Genomic DNA, 13,708 nt, shown 5'->3' with positions numbered 1-13,708 from the left:
AATGAAAATAAGTGTACATTTTAAGTACAAAAATATATCATAGTAAATAGTGCCAAAGTCTTGTTCTTCATAAGCTATTTTTTTGTGATTTATCCTTTAAATTATGGCAGCTTGCATAGCATTTGAACTGGGCTTTTTCTACTTTTTCCAACACATTTCTGTACCAGTATTCAAATACTGAATGTGTGAGACTGTTCCTAATGAATGGAATGGCCTGCTGATACGTATCAGGATATTTATCCAAATATCTAGATGCCCCACAAACAACTGTGGCATTCCTATCTGATTACCAATTTAGAGTTCTTGAACAACTATTCATTTCTTTAAGACAAGGGACTGATTGTTGGTACTTAAAATGTTTAATAGATTGCAGAGACTTTAATGGGAGCAGAAACATTAAAATTGAGCTGATATATAGCATAGAATTCTTCAGTTCTCATGGAAAAATCTTTACCTGTGGCTTTTTACATAGTGAGCACTGCACAATTTATTGAATGTCTGCACCTGAATCTTGCTATAAAAATTGTTGAATGAGTTCTTACAGAATGCTTTTCGGCTAGTTTTTCTTCACTGGTACATGAGAATATATAAAACATGGCTAGGTTGCCAGTTTATTCTCCTGTTGTTTAAAAGAGATACACAGTAAGGAATTAAAAGAAAACCCCAGCATATTTCATCACAGGGTTGTTTTAAGGAATTATTAAAAGTATCGGTTAAGTTTCAGTTTAAGCTACTGTAACAAAGAGGCAGGATAACAGTGGCTGAAAGAAGATAGAATCGTTATTGTTTCGTGGCGGTCTAAGCCTGTGTAGTACAGAGCTGATAAGATGGCGCCGTGGGTCTTCTGGATCCGTGCTCCTTTGCTTTTGTTCCCTTGCCATCTCAGTAGGGCCACCCTGTCCAAGTGGCCCAAGATGGCTCAGTGTCACTTCAGCACTTCAGCTAACAGGAAGAGGGAGAGAAGGGACAAATGGTGGGTGTTCCCATTCTCTTAAGAGTATATCACAGAAATTGCCATCCCATGCTCGCTCCCAGACTCTGGGCCACAGCTCACTACGAGGAAGGCTGGGAGATATTATCTCTATTCTGGGACTCCAAGCACCCTGCCACACTCTATTGCTCTTGAAGAAGGGTAGGGCTGATCCTGAGATGCTGCTATAAGTAGCAGTCTCTGTCCCAGGGTAGGTGAAAAAATTCCCGAATATTTTTCAGCATTAGCTACTATACTGTTGACAGTTATGATTTCGACTTTGTTGAAATTTTTTTGAAATTATTTTGGTGACATGGTTAAAAAGATTGGTCATTTCTTCATCCATCTGTTCACTCAGTAAAACAGTTATTAAGCATGTCTGATGTATTTTTGTGTCTCTTACTACTTAAGAAGTGTGATAGTATTTAGGTACTTCAAATATTATTAGTTAAATGGCTGTAAATCCTCTGAGACATCAAAAACTGAATTCCTGAACAACCCCCTTCCCAACCTGTACTCCAGCCAAGTGCTTCCCCATCTCAGTTGATAGTAACTCCATTTTCTCAAAAGCTTTGCCCAGAAAATCAGGAGTTATCTATATCTCCTCTTTTTATTTTCTACCCTACATCCATTTCATCAGCAAATCCCCTCTGTTCTGTCTTCAAAAATATATCCAGAACTTGACCATGTATTACCATCTCCACTGCTACCATCATGGCCCAAGTCACCACCATCTTTTGTCAGATTATTATTAGAAGTCTGTAGCGGAATCTCCCTGCTTCCATTTTCTTGCCTTTTAGCGTGCTTTTGTGAGAGTCAGACGTGATGTTACCAGGTTTTAGTAATAGGGATTTAGGTAAAAAAGGCTTAGTGTGAGTTTTAATGTTAATCTGACGCTGAGTTGGGTTTGAATTTAATGTTTGCTGTAGATGGAGGCATTGTATTTCCCTGGTTTCCTTTTCTCTTCTAAGGTCTTTGGGCTTTAGCCCAAACTCTTTCTCCTGTAAATTAACCATTTTTATACTGGAGCCCTGCAGGTGTGTTGGTTAAATGTCGGAGAAGGGCTGTGTCCTCTTTTTTGGTGATGAAATCATAGTGTCTCTAGGTTGTCACCTGTATGAGAGTTTCTTAACTTTCCTTCTCTCTCCTTGTTGGGACAGGAAAGCCAGAGGGGATGAGAGGGAGAGGAGTGCCTGCCCCCCACAGCCCTGGGAAACAGCTGTGGTAAAGCTGCTTCCCTGGAGGGGAGACCTTTGTTTTGAAGGAGGATCATTTCATAAAAGTTCTTTTTGTCGTCCTCTGCAGAGCCAGGAAGGCCTGTTTCTTGGCTTTTCTGTGCAAGAACCTGGGAGTCCCTGGGCCCTGGAACAAAAGAGTAGATGTTAGATACCTCTAAGACTAGGCAGAAGTGTCTTACTTCTGAAGTAAGGTTCTTACTCTGACTTAAGCTCCACCACATTCAGCCTTCAGCAGCTCTGCTCAGAATTGCCAGTTACTCCTGTCAGTCTCTCCTCCAGGTAATCTCATCTCTTTGCAATTGGATTTCCCTTGAGTTTGCCGTTTGTTTAGCACATTCTTGTAAGAATCAGAGTGAGGAGTTCCAAGCCTTTTACTTGTCTGAGTTGAACCCCTGCTTCCTTCTTCCGCCCTTAGCATCTACCTTTCATCAGAGCCCTGATGACTCTTTTGAGACCTAAGCTGGAGTGTGGTGGTCACTGCTTCCAAGGCTCCCCTGACACCCATTTCTCCAAACGCAGAGCATGCGGGCAGAGACGGGACACCGCAGTCTCCCAGCCTTGCCTTCGCTGGCTTCAATCCAGCCCTGCTGGCCCACATGTTGTGCCGTCTCTACGCCAGGGAAACCCTGGCCTCAGAGCGTTGGCACTTGTTGCTGCTTCTTCTTGAAACGCGTTTCCTGGGGTAGTCTCACCTCCGTCTCCCTCAACTCCTTTAGGTCTCCGGTGCAACGGTGCATTATCAGTAAGGTGCTTGATGTCAAATTGCCTGCTCTTTCTAAAATTGCAGCCACCCTCCTGCTTCTGCTTTGTCTAGCATTCCCTGTCCTCTGTCCATACTTTGTTTTCCCCATGACATTTAGGACCATTTGACAGCCTATATTTTCCTTATTTCTGTGTTTATTGTTTGAATGTGTTGTCACTGTACAGTATAATGCATGACCCAAGAAGACAAGGAGTTTTGTGTTTTTTTAATGGTATGTATGTAGCTACTAGGGCAGTGCCTGGAAGAGAGAAGGTCTTTTTGAGTGAATACACTGATGAATAAATGTTAGTCATAATCCTCCTCCTTAAAAAACTTATAGAACTTATTTAGAGATAAGATGTACATTTATTAAAGGAAGTGAAAGTGTAAAATATGTTGTTGATGTACCACATACTTGTTACCAAGTCCAGGCTTGCTTGTTCACCACACGACAGGCCAATAAATCCACGAGAGGAAGTGTTGAGGCAAGGAAGAGACTTTAATCGGGGAGCCAGCTGACCTAGAAGATGGCAGGCTCGCACCTCACAATAATCATCTTGTCAGGGCCTGGTTGCCAGGTTCTCTCATAGATAGAGATGGAGGGGAGGTGAGGAAACAAAGTAAAAAGACTGTCAGTCCTTGAGCATGTCCTTCACAGGTGGTTGGCTCAGGTTATTTCCCTGAGGCAGGCCATTATGTATGTTTATAATAACAAAAAAAGGGTTGAAGTCATAGAAGCAGATCTAGTGTAAATTTAAAATTAACCCTTCGTTATTCCATACTAAAGCATGTTTCATAATAGTTCAGTTCAGTTCAGTTGCTCAGTCGTGTCCGACTCTTTGCGACCCCATGGACTGCAGCACGCCAGGCCTCCCTGTCCATCACCAACTCCCGGAATTTACTCAAACTCATGCCCATTGAGTCGGTGATGCCATCCAGCCATCCCATCCTCTGTCGTCCCCTTCTCCTCCTGCCCCCAATCCCTCCCAGCATCAGGGTCTCTTTCAATGAGTCAGCTCTTATAAGAGGAATAGAATTGGCAGTGGAGTTAGTTTTGGACTCCTTGAGTCCCTTCTGTGACATATGCTTCCATTTTGATACAAGGCAAAATTTTTAAAATCCAGGTTCCTGATTTTTTTCTAACATGCTAATAAATATTCTGGCTACAATGACTTCCTTAGCAATTACGAGACTGGTAGTCATCTTCTTTAAGATAGTGTTTTCTTAGTCTGTGATGTTATTTGAGCCTAGCCAAAGATTAGAAATGCTTTAAAGCCAGTCTTATGTAACTGTGTTTGAGATTACAGTTATTTCATTGAGTTAGTTTTTTTTTTTTTTTTTCTCCTTTGAAAGCCTTTGCAAATTTTGGAGTACTTCAGTCTACTATTACTTCAACAAAATATGAATACATGAAAATACATGAATAAAAATACATGAAAGCTGCTGCCTTCAGTAATGGGTCATACAGACAGCTGCCAGTCATTAACTGATTGGATGCAAATGACGATGACGGGTAGAGCCTGTCATAGTGAGTGTGTTTCTAATTTATGGTTTAAATCTGGATAGTAGAGAAATGATAGCTGATTTGGACTATGTAAACCAGAAGTCCTCTCTCATTATGTGGTTGATAATGTCAGGAAAATACTAGACATAGTTGATTGCTGTAGTTTGCTCATTTACAATGACTTTGCATTTTTATGCTTAGGAAGGAGGAAATTTTCTTTGACTGCTTTAATGAGCAAGCTCATTATTTAATGAGCAAGCTCATTATTTAATGAGCAAGTCAATATATTTATATTATTTAAATATAGTAATATTAAAAGTTTTTTTAAGTGTGTGTTTAAAACACTGTGTTTTATATACTATATTGATACATATTTGCTTGACAAAAGCATTTCTTAATTCATTACAAAGTGGTTAAATGTATGATCACTTTTCTTTCTTGGCCTCTGGCCTTATCTAAATCCCCATGTGTCTTTGGCTCTTAGAGAATTCGGCACCATTGATTTCTGCTACTAGGGCTTTCAAGGCACACTACCCAATTTTGACTATCTTTCTCTCATTTCCACAGCTGTCTCACGTATGGGTTTGCCTCCTCTTAAAATTGATTCATTCTGCAAGGTTCTATCCAAAGTGTGCCTTCATTTTCCTTTCTGTATAGAGAGTCCAGAACGCTACTTGGGATATATTAGTATGGAGTCAATAAATGTGTCATTGAATTTCCAAGTTACTTTCCCCATGAATGTAGGACTTCTCCACCTCGGTGATTTGTCTGCATCTCAAACTCATCACCGGTTTTCCCTAAACCACCTATTTGCTAACTTCCTTATTAATTATGGTCATAAGCAGAGACTAACAAAGTTATTACAGATAAACAGATCAGTGAGCTCATATACATAAAAAACAATGATAATGATAGCGTATGGGCAGCATATTTACTGTGTAAAGGCATTTACATTTTTTCAAGTTATAAATTAAAAATCAAATCAGCTCTTTAGAATGGTTGGTTTATTAACTCTATAGCAATTTGCTTTACAAAACATATGATTGTGATTTTTTTGTTTAAAAACAATTTCTGAAAATATTTAGAATTAATGAAGCAGGGTTCAGCCAAGGAAAATTTAACATGATAACATTTATTTTAATGCTCTTTTCTAACATAAATATGTAAAATTATATAAAATGACCACATATTTGAAATTATAAAGGTGATTATTCACAATTCCTATATTTCCTATATTCAACCCCTCCTTATGCAAATAACAAATATTGTCCATTTAGATATAGAAAAACAGAAATTAAATAGTTGTTTCAGCTGTGCAACATTTGAGTTTTTCTTTTTTCCTAGATTTCTGTGAAATTGATACTTCTATGTCAGCTTCACATGGTTGCAGATTTCAAGAAACAAATATGTGGAAGGAATATCATATTATGTAGGAAAAAATTCATAATTTAAGTGAAATCTAAACCACTAAGTCATGTGAAACTTGACTAATTCATTGTGGATTTTATGGTCTAAGTTTTTGATTACCTCTAATTGACTGTCTTCTTTAACTGTGGTATGTTGCAATTAACCAGCTAACTTTGAGATTGTGTAATAAATCTTACTATATTTCTTAGATAATTTGTCAAGTTACAATACTTCTGAGGTAAAATGAAAAAATTTCAGAGAAAAATAAAATTTAGCAGTTAAGTCAAGAAGGAAAACCAGTATAATATTTTATAAGACTGACTGTCTTGAGTTAAAAAGCTATAAAATACAAATTTTCATTTTTGACAGAGAGATGTGGTAGGAGAGAGCTAGCAAAAAGTTCCCTAAAAGGCTGATTGAGAGGAAGACAGTACAAAGTGGAATAAGGATTCCATAGGGTAAAGAAATTCTGTGTTTCTTCTTCTTCAGTTTTTTTTAAGTGATGTAGGATTCTGTTATTTTCTGTTCAGCAATCATGATACAATTATTGTACTAATCAAAAATCACAATAGTAGAAGATGTTTATCAGTTTTCACAATCAATAGCCAGACAAAAAATAAAAGATCATTAAAATTGCAAGCCATAATGGGAACATGATTACATAGCAATATAAAATACTTACATACAATTTGAAGAGTTAAGTAGCGTGATGTGGTAAGTGGAAGTACATGCATGCACATGTTTTCATCTCCCCAACCAGTCATGTCTTTTGGCTCATGCTTTTAATCCATTCACATTTAAGGTAATTATCGATATGTATGATCCTACTACCATTTTCTTAATTGTTTTGGGTTTATTTTGTGTAGATCTTTTCCTTCTCTTGTGTTTCCTGCTTAGAGAAGTTCCTTTAGTGTTTGTTGTAAAGCTGGCTTGGTGGTGATGAATTCTCTTTAACTTTTGCTTGTCTGTAAAAGTTCTGATTTCTTCATCAAATCTGAATGAGAATTTTGCTGCTAGGAGTATTCTTGGTTGTAGTTTCTTCTCTTTTATCACTTTAAATATATCATGCCATTCCCTTCTGACTTGTAGAGTTTTTGTTGAGAAATCAGCTGATAACCTTATGGGAGATCCCTTGTATGTTCTTTGTCATCTTCCCCTGTTGCTTTTAATATTTATCTTTTTCTTTAATTTTTGTCAGTTTGATTATTATGTGTTCCAGTGTATTCCTGCCAGGGACTCTCTGTGCTTCTTGGACTTGGTTGACTATTTCCTTTCCCATGTTAGAAATGTTTTTGGCTATTATCTCTTCCAAGTATTTTTTCAGGTCCTTTCTCTCCCTCTTCTCCTTCTGGGACCATGATAATGTGAATGTTGGTGTGTTTAATGTTGTCTTGGAGGTCTGTTAGGGTGTCTTCATTTTTTTTTTTTTTTTCTGTGTTCTGTGGCAGTGATTTCCACCATTCCATTCTCCAGGTCTTTCTGCCTCTTTATTCTTCTGCCTCGTTTATTCTTCTCTTGATTCCTTCTAGTGTATTTATTCACCTCTGTTTGTTATTGTTTAGTTCTTTTGCATGTGTGTATGCTTAGTTGCTCAGTCATATCCAAGTCTTTGCGACTCCATGCAATGTAGCCCACCATGGAGAGTTCCTCTCTTGATGAAATTCTGCAGGCAAGAATACTGGAGTGGGTTGCCATTTCCTTCTCCAGGGCATCTTCCTGACCCAAGGATCAAAGCTGAGTGTCCTGTATTGCGGACAAGTTCTTTACCATCTAAGCTACCAGGGAAGCTTAGCTCTTCTAGGTCTTGGTATACATTTCTTGAATCTGCTCCATTGTTTTCCTGAGATCCTGGATCATCTTCACTATCATTATTCTGAATTCTTTTTCTGGAAGGTTCACTATCTCCACTTCATTTTTTCCCCCTCTGGGGCTTTTATCTTGTCCTTTCATCTGAGACATAACTTTCTGCTTTTTCATTGTGATGTATGTGATTTTTGTTCTAGCCACTGTGAGACTGTGCTTCTCCTTGCTTCTGTCTACTCTCTGATGGAGGAGACTGAGAGACTTGTGCACCCTTCCCAGTGGGAGGGACTATGGTGGGATAAACTAGGCCTTGCTTTAGAGGGCAGGGCTGTGCTTAGTAAAGCTTTAATCCAGTTATCTCCTTATGATTGGGGTTGAGCTCCTCCCTGTTAGTTGTTTATCCTGAAGTGACCCAGACCTGGGGTCTATGGGGTCCATGGTAGGGTTAGTGGCAACCTCTAAGAGGACTTATGCTATGGGGCCCCTTCCAGGACTGCTGCTGCCAGCTCCCCAATTGTCTGGCAAGCCTGCTGACCCATGCCTCCATGAGAGGCCCTCCAATTCTAGCAGGTAGTTTGGTTCAGTCTTCCGTGGGGTCACTGCTCTTTTCTCCTGGGTGTTGGTGCATGTGAGATTTTGTTTGTGCCCTTCAAGAATGGAGTCTGTTTCTCCCAGTCCCTTTATTGGATCCCCAGGCTGGGAAGCCTGATATGGGGCTCAGAACCTTCACCAGTGGGAGAACTTCTTTCATGTTATTGTTCTCCAGTTTGTGGATCACCCACCTGGCAGGTATGGGATTTGATTTTATTGTGATTGTGCCCCTCCTATCATCTTGTTATGGCTTCTTCTTTGTCTTTGGACATAGGGTATCTCTTTTTGGTGGGTTCCAGTGTCCTCATGTCAATGATTGTTCAACAGATGGTAGCAATTCTGGTGCTCTCACAGGAGGAGATGAGCACACATTCTTCTACTCTTCCATCTTGAACTGGAAATCCTGTGTTTCTTCTTCTTAATTTGTCTCTTCTGAGTAGAAAAAAGAAATATAAGGGGGTTGACAAGGATGAAATGAAAATGTCTCATTAAAATGAAAATCTCAACCAAAGGAGAGATAAGAAGGAGGATATTTAAAAAATAAATATCCTAAATTGTTAAGGCACCTTTTAAACATTTGATTCTTGAGTAAGTTAACTGTGGTTTCTTATTGACATGGAGTAAGTAAAGTAGTTCAAAAGCATATGGTTTCCTCTAAGAACAGAGTAGCACGTAAATCTTTTCTTTGGTTCCAGTTATAATGCCTGCAAGTACAGTTTTTCAGGGAAGAAAAAAAACAAAGACAACACAACAGATTCAGTAAAAATGGTCCTATTGTGTATAACCATAAAGTAGGTGACATATCACTGTGTCTTTGAGATTACCATAACAAAACTTACAGAATCTTTTTGGGTGTTTGAAAGCCTTTAACCCTAAAATTAGTGTTGTCTTAGATTGAATATTTTTACTAGTGGTTATATTTCAAAGAAACAAACTCACATATAATTAAAATAAGTATGAAGTTATATTATTCTGATTTCCATATTAGTTTTTGTATTTCATTCTTAAAATGTTCGAACATTTCTTTGCTTCTCTTTTGTTAAACACATATGAAATATTTCACTCATTGAGAAAGATATCCACAAACCTTATATTTGAACTACTTAAAGGATACCACTGTAAAACAAATAACACATTTGGCAGATTGAGAAAAGGCTATTACTAGAATCCTTGATGACCCTCCTATCCATCTTCTTATTTCAGTTTTGTTGCTTTCGCTTGTGTTCTCTCATTTCATGCTAGAACCTCCATTACAATGTCAAACAGAAGTGATGACAGCAGATTTTTATTTCATTCTTTTCTAAGAAAGAGTGTTTTAAATATTTCACCATTAATTATGTGCATTTTATGTTTTTCAGTAGACAGCTTTTATCAGAGTTTTCCTCTTATTTCTAGTCTAAGTTTTCTTTCTGTGAATTAATATTGATAATAATAGGCATTTTCCCCACTTTATTTATGTTAATGAATTATATTAATAGATTTTCTAACGTTGAACTTGGCTTTGCATTCTTGGAATATGCCTAAGAATTACTAATTGTGTATTATCCAATTTATATTCTTCTGAATTTTTCACCCGTGTTCCTGAGTGAGACCAGTGCTTCTCTTCCCAAGGCTTGAGTTTGTGTGGCTTCTCTTATCTAACATCTCTTTAGAAGCCAATTAAATCCCAAGCCCTGATTCCTCTTAGTTCTGCAAATTTACACAGGGTGAATGCCATCTTCAGAACCTGTTAACCTTCTGGACTCATGCTTTTGAACAGAGTTTCCAGGTTTGAGGATTCCCCTTACTGTCCCATCAATTAATACCAAGTAGTGGTAGTGAAAGTTACTTAGCCGTGTCTGACTGTTTGTGACTCCATGGACTATACAGTCCATGGAATTCTCCAGGCCAGAGTACCGGAGTGGGTAGCCGTTCCCTTCTCCAGGAGATCTTCCCAACCCAGGGATCAAACCCAGGTCTCCCACATTGCAGGCAGATTCTTTACCAGCAGAGCCACAAGGAAGCCCATCAATTAATACATTCATTAACAAATATTATATTTCCTATCTAGCATTTTTCAGTTCAGTTCAGTCACTCAGTCATGCCTGACTCTGACCCCATGGACTGCGTCATGCCAGGTTTCCCTGTCCACCACCAGCTCCCGGACATTGCTCAAACTCATCTCTCGTGTTGGTGATGCCATCCGACTTCTCATCCTCTGTCATCCCCATCTCCTCTTTTCTTCAGTCTTTCCTGGCATCAGGGTCTTTTCCAATGAGTCAGCTCTTTGCATCAGGTGGCCAGAGTATTGGAGCTTCACCTTCAGCATCAATCCTTTCAGTGAATATTCAGGACTGATTTCCTTTAGGATTGACTGGTTTGATCTCCTTGCTGTCCAGGGAACTCTCAAGAGTCTTCTTCATCCCCACAGTTCAAAAGTGTCAGTTCTTCGAGGCTCAGCTTTCTTTATGGTCCAACTCTCACATCCATACATGGCTCCTGGGAAAACCATTGCTTTGAAGAGACAGACCTTTGTTGACACAGTAGTGTCTCTGCTTTTTAATATGCTGCCTAGGTTGGTCTAGCTTTTCTTCCAAGGAATAAATGTCTGTTAGTTTCATGGCTGCAGTCACCATCTGCAGTGATTTTCTAGCCCAAGAAAATAAAGTCTGTCACTATTTCCATTGTCTCCCCATCTATTTGCCATGAAGTGATGGGACCAGATTCCATGATCCTAGTTTTTGAATATTGAGTTTACTCCAGCTTTTCCACTCTCCTCTTTCACTTTTATCAAGAGGCTGCTTAATTCCTCTTTGCTTTCCTGCCATAAGGGTGGTGTCATCTGCATACCTGAGGTAATTGATATTTCTCTCTGCAATCTTGATTCTAGCTTGTGCTTCATCCAGTCCTGCATTTTGCATGATATACTTTGCATAGAAGTTGAATAAGCAGGGTGACAATGTACTGTCTTGATGTACTCCTTTCCCAATTTTGAACCGGTCTGTTGTTCCATGTCTGGTTCTAACTGTTGCTTCTTGACCTGCATACATATTTCTCAAGAGGTGCGTCAGGTGGTCTGGTATTCCCATCTCTTTAATAATTTTCCACTGTTTGCTGTGATCCACACAATCAAAGGCTTTGGAGTAGTCAGTGAAGCAGAAGTAGATGTTTTTTTCGAATTCTCTTACTTTTTCTATGATCCAGTGTGTATTGGCAGTTTGATCTCTGGTTCCTTTGCCTTTTCTAAATTCAGCTTGAACACTGGAAGTTCTTGGTTCATGTATTGTTCAAGTCTACCTTGGAGAATTTTTAGCATTACTTTGCTAGCATGTGAGATGAGTGCAGTGGTGCACTAGTTTGAACATTCTTTGGCACTGCTTTTCTTTGGGATTGCATTTTTATGTGTTCTGTATAAGGAGACAATCTCTGGACAGAGTTTTACCACACTAACAGAAAGAGAAACGCCTAAGAAATATCCATAAATATGGCATCTATTAAGGGATAGTTTAGCTATGTTAGAAATTATATTTGAGAATAGAATTAAGACATAGCTAATATTTTTGAAATTTTATGTTCTCCTTCAACAAAAGAGAACAAAACTGCTAAAGTAAGTAAAAAAATATATTAGAGCAGTGTTTTAGGCAAAATCAAATTTCAGGTATTTGAGTCTTATTAAACACAAAAGGCTAAAGAGCTAAAATATATTCATTTTCTGCTGTAATATAGTTACAGATACTGTCACAGATATAGCAGATTTTCAGCAAGACACACTTTTCAGTTTTATCCTTATTAATCATGCACACCTGTACTTGTGCCCATGGAAGTAAAGGAAAATTCCAGTTAAGTCTTAAGGGATTATGGAAAACTCTGAGATGTTCAAATCATATAATTATTGAAAAAAACTTGGATTTAGGAGACTTTATATATATAAATCAACGGGAAAACAGTGTGAGCCCTTCTTTATGCATAGGAGTGTTAAATTAGAAATCTCTCCTCTTTTTAGTCTTGCATATTAGTATTAATTTAAAAATCTGAATATTACTATCTAGTGGATCTCGTAGAAAATACACATAGGTGCTTACTAAAAAATAAGAACCAAACACTAAAAGTTTTTATTTAAAAATGCTAATATTGTTTTCCAAGTGAGACACTACAATCCAACTTAATTAAATAGTAGGAATAAACGAACACAAACAAAACCTTTCTGGAGGGCAGAACTATATTAGGGCCTTTGTTGAGTCTTGTATTTAGGTGTCTAAATCTTAATAATACTAGCTGCCACTCTGAACATTTATTCAACCACTTTAAATAGCATAATTCAATTCCTTCATGTAAAACATCATGGGATATTATTTTAAAATACCAGGGTTAATATTTTTCCCTGGGAGTAATGTAGGCATACATTTTAATTAGGAGAACTTTCTAGGAATTTTAAGTTTAGGAAGAAGGAACTGGATTAGATATTTAATACAACAGATGAGTGTCAAATTTTGACTTGAACAGAGACCTGAGGTGTCAAGGAACTTTTCTTGGTAAGTGCAGTTCTTTCCCTGGATTGTGGAAGAAACTTAGTCTTAGAGTATGTGGGGCTCTGTGCTTAACAGCTGGGAGTTTGTTTAATAAAGAAATGTAATAAACATTGCTTCTTCTCTTTCTCTCTTCTTTTTCCTTGTGAAAAAAATAAATTTCTCAAAATATATATCACATGGCTACCAGGAGGGACCAGGAGGTCAGAGATATTTTGAGATAATATTTGGTTTTAGTTTATCACTTGGCTTATTCTCTGTGAGTTTTTACAAATAAGCTTTGGTTGTTTGCAATACTGGTATAGAATACATCATGTCTCTACTTAGTCTGTTTTCATATAATCTGAATATTTTCCAAGGATGGCTTCAAGTCATTTTCACTCTAGTGGTTAAAACTGAATGCTGTTGTCTGTATTCATGTGAGTGTTGAAAACAGTTTTCAAGTAGAGATAAGTTTCTGGGTTTACATAAAGAAAACATGAGCATATTAATTAGTGATACCATACAAATCTGTGTTGTGCCTTTTCCTTATCTCCAACCACAATATATTTAAAATTACTTCTGCTGTTGAAATTCTGTTATTAGGAAGCAATGGCACAAGATTTAAAAAATCTCTTTTGCTCTTACAGTTTAGGACAATGATTTTGAGAAAGGTTTTTTTTTTTTTTTTTGGTAGATAATACGGCCAGTAAGGTTCTTTTTGTGTCATATCTTTGGGTTTTGTGGTGCGATTCTAAAACCAGGAGGCTTAAGTGACACTTTGGTCAGAGGTCTGCCATATTCTGATTGTGGCTTTTCCAAATGGAGCTTAGAGTAGATATTTACTTTTGAGGCTTTTAAGTAGGAGTTTAGACTTAAAGAACTATACCCTAACCCAGTCCTGATGACTACCTAGGAAAATGCTGCTTCTTTATGGATCTTAATCAACCTGGCATGTAAATTCTCTGA

General features: G+C 37.8%; 1 protein-coding gene across 2 annotated transcripts in view; it reads left to right on the top strand.

Moving 5' to 3' along the window:
* Window positions 1-13,708, top strand: part of TMTC2 (transmembrane O-mannosyltransferase targeting cadherins 2) — a 389,698-nt gene that overhangs the window by 196,340 nt on the left and 179,650 nt on the right. The gene's annotated exons all lie outside the window — the stretch shown is intronic.

Source organism: Cervus canadensis, chromosome 25, assembly GCF_019320065.1.
Source record: "Cervus canadensis isolate Bull #8, Minnesota chromosome 25, ASM1932006v1, whole genome shotgun sequence".
NCBI lineage: Eukaryota > Metazoa > Chordata > Mammalia > Artiodactyla > Cervidae > Cervus > Cervus canadensis.
The sequence above is the reverse complement of the archived record's forward strand: the minus strand, read 5'-3'. Positions and strand labels throughout refer to the sequence as shown.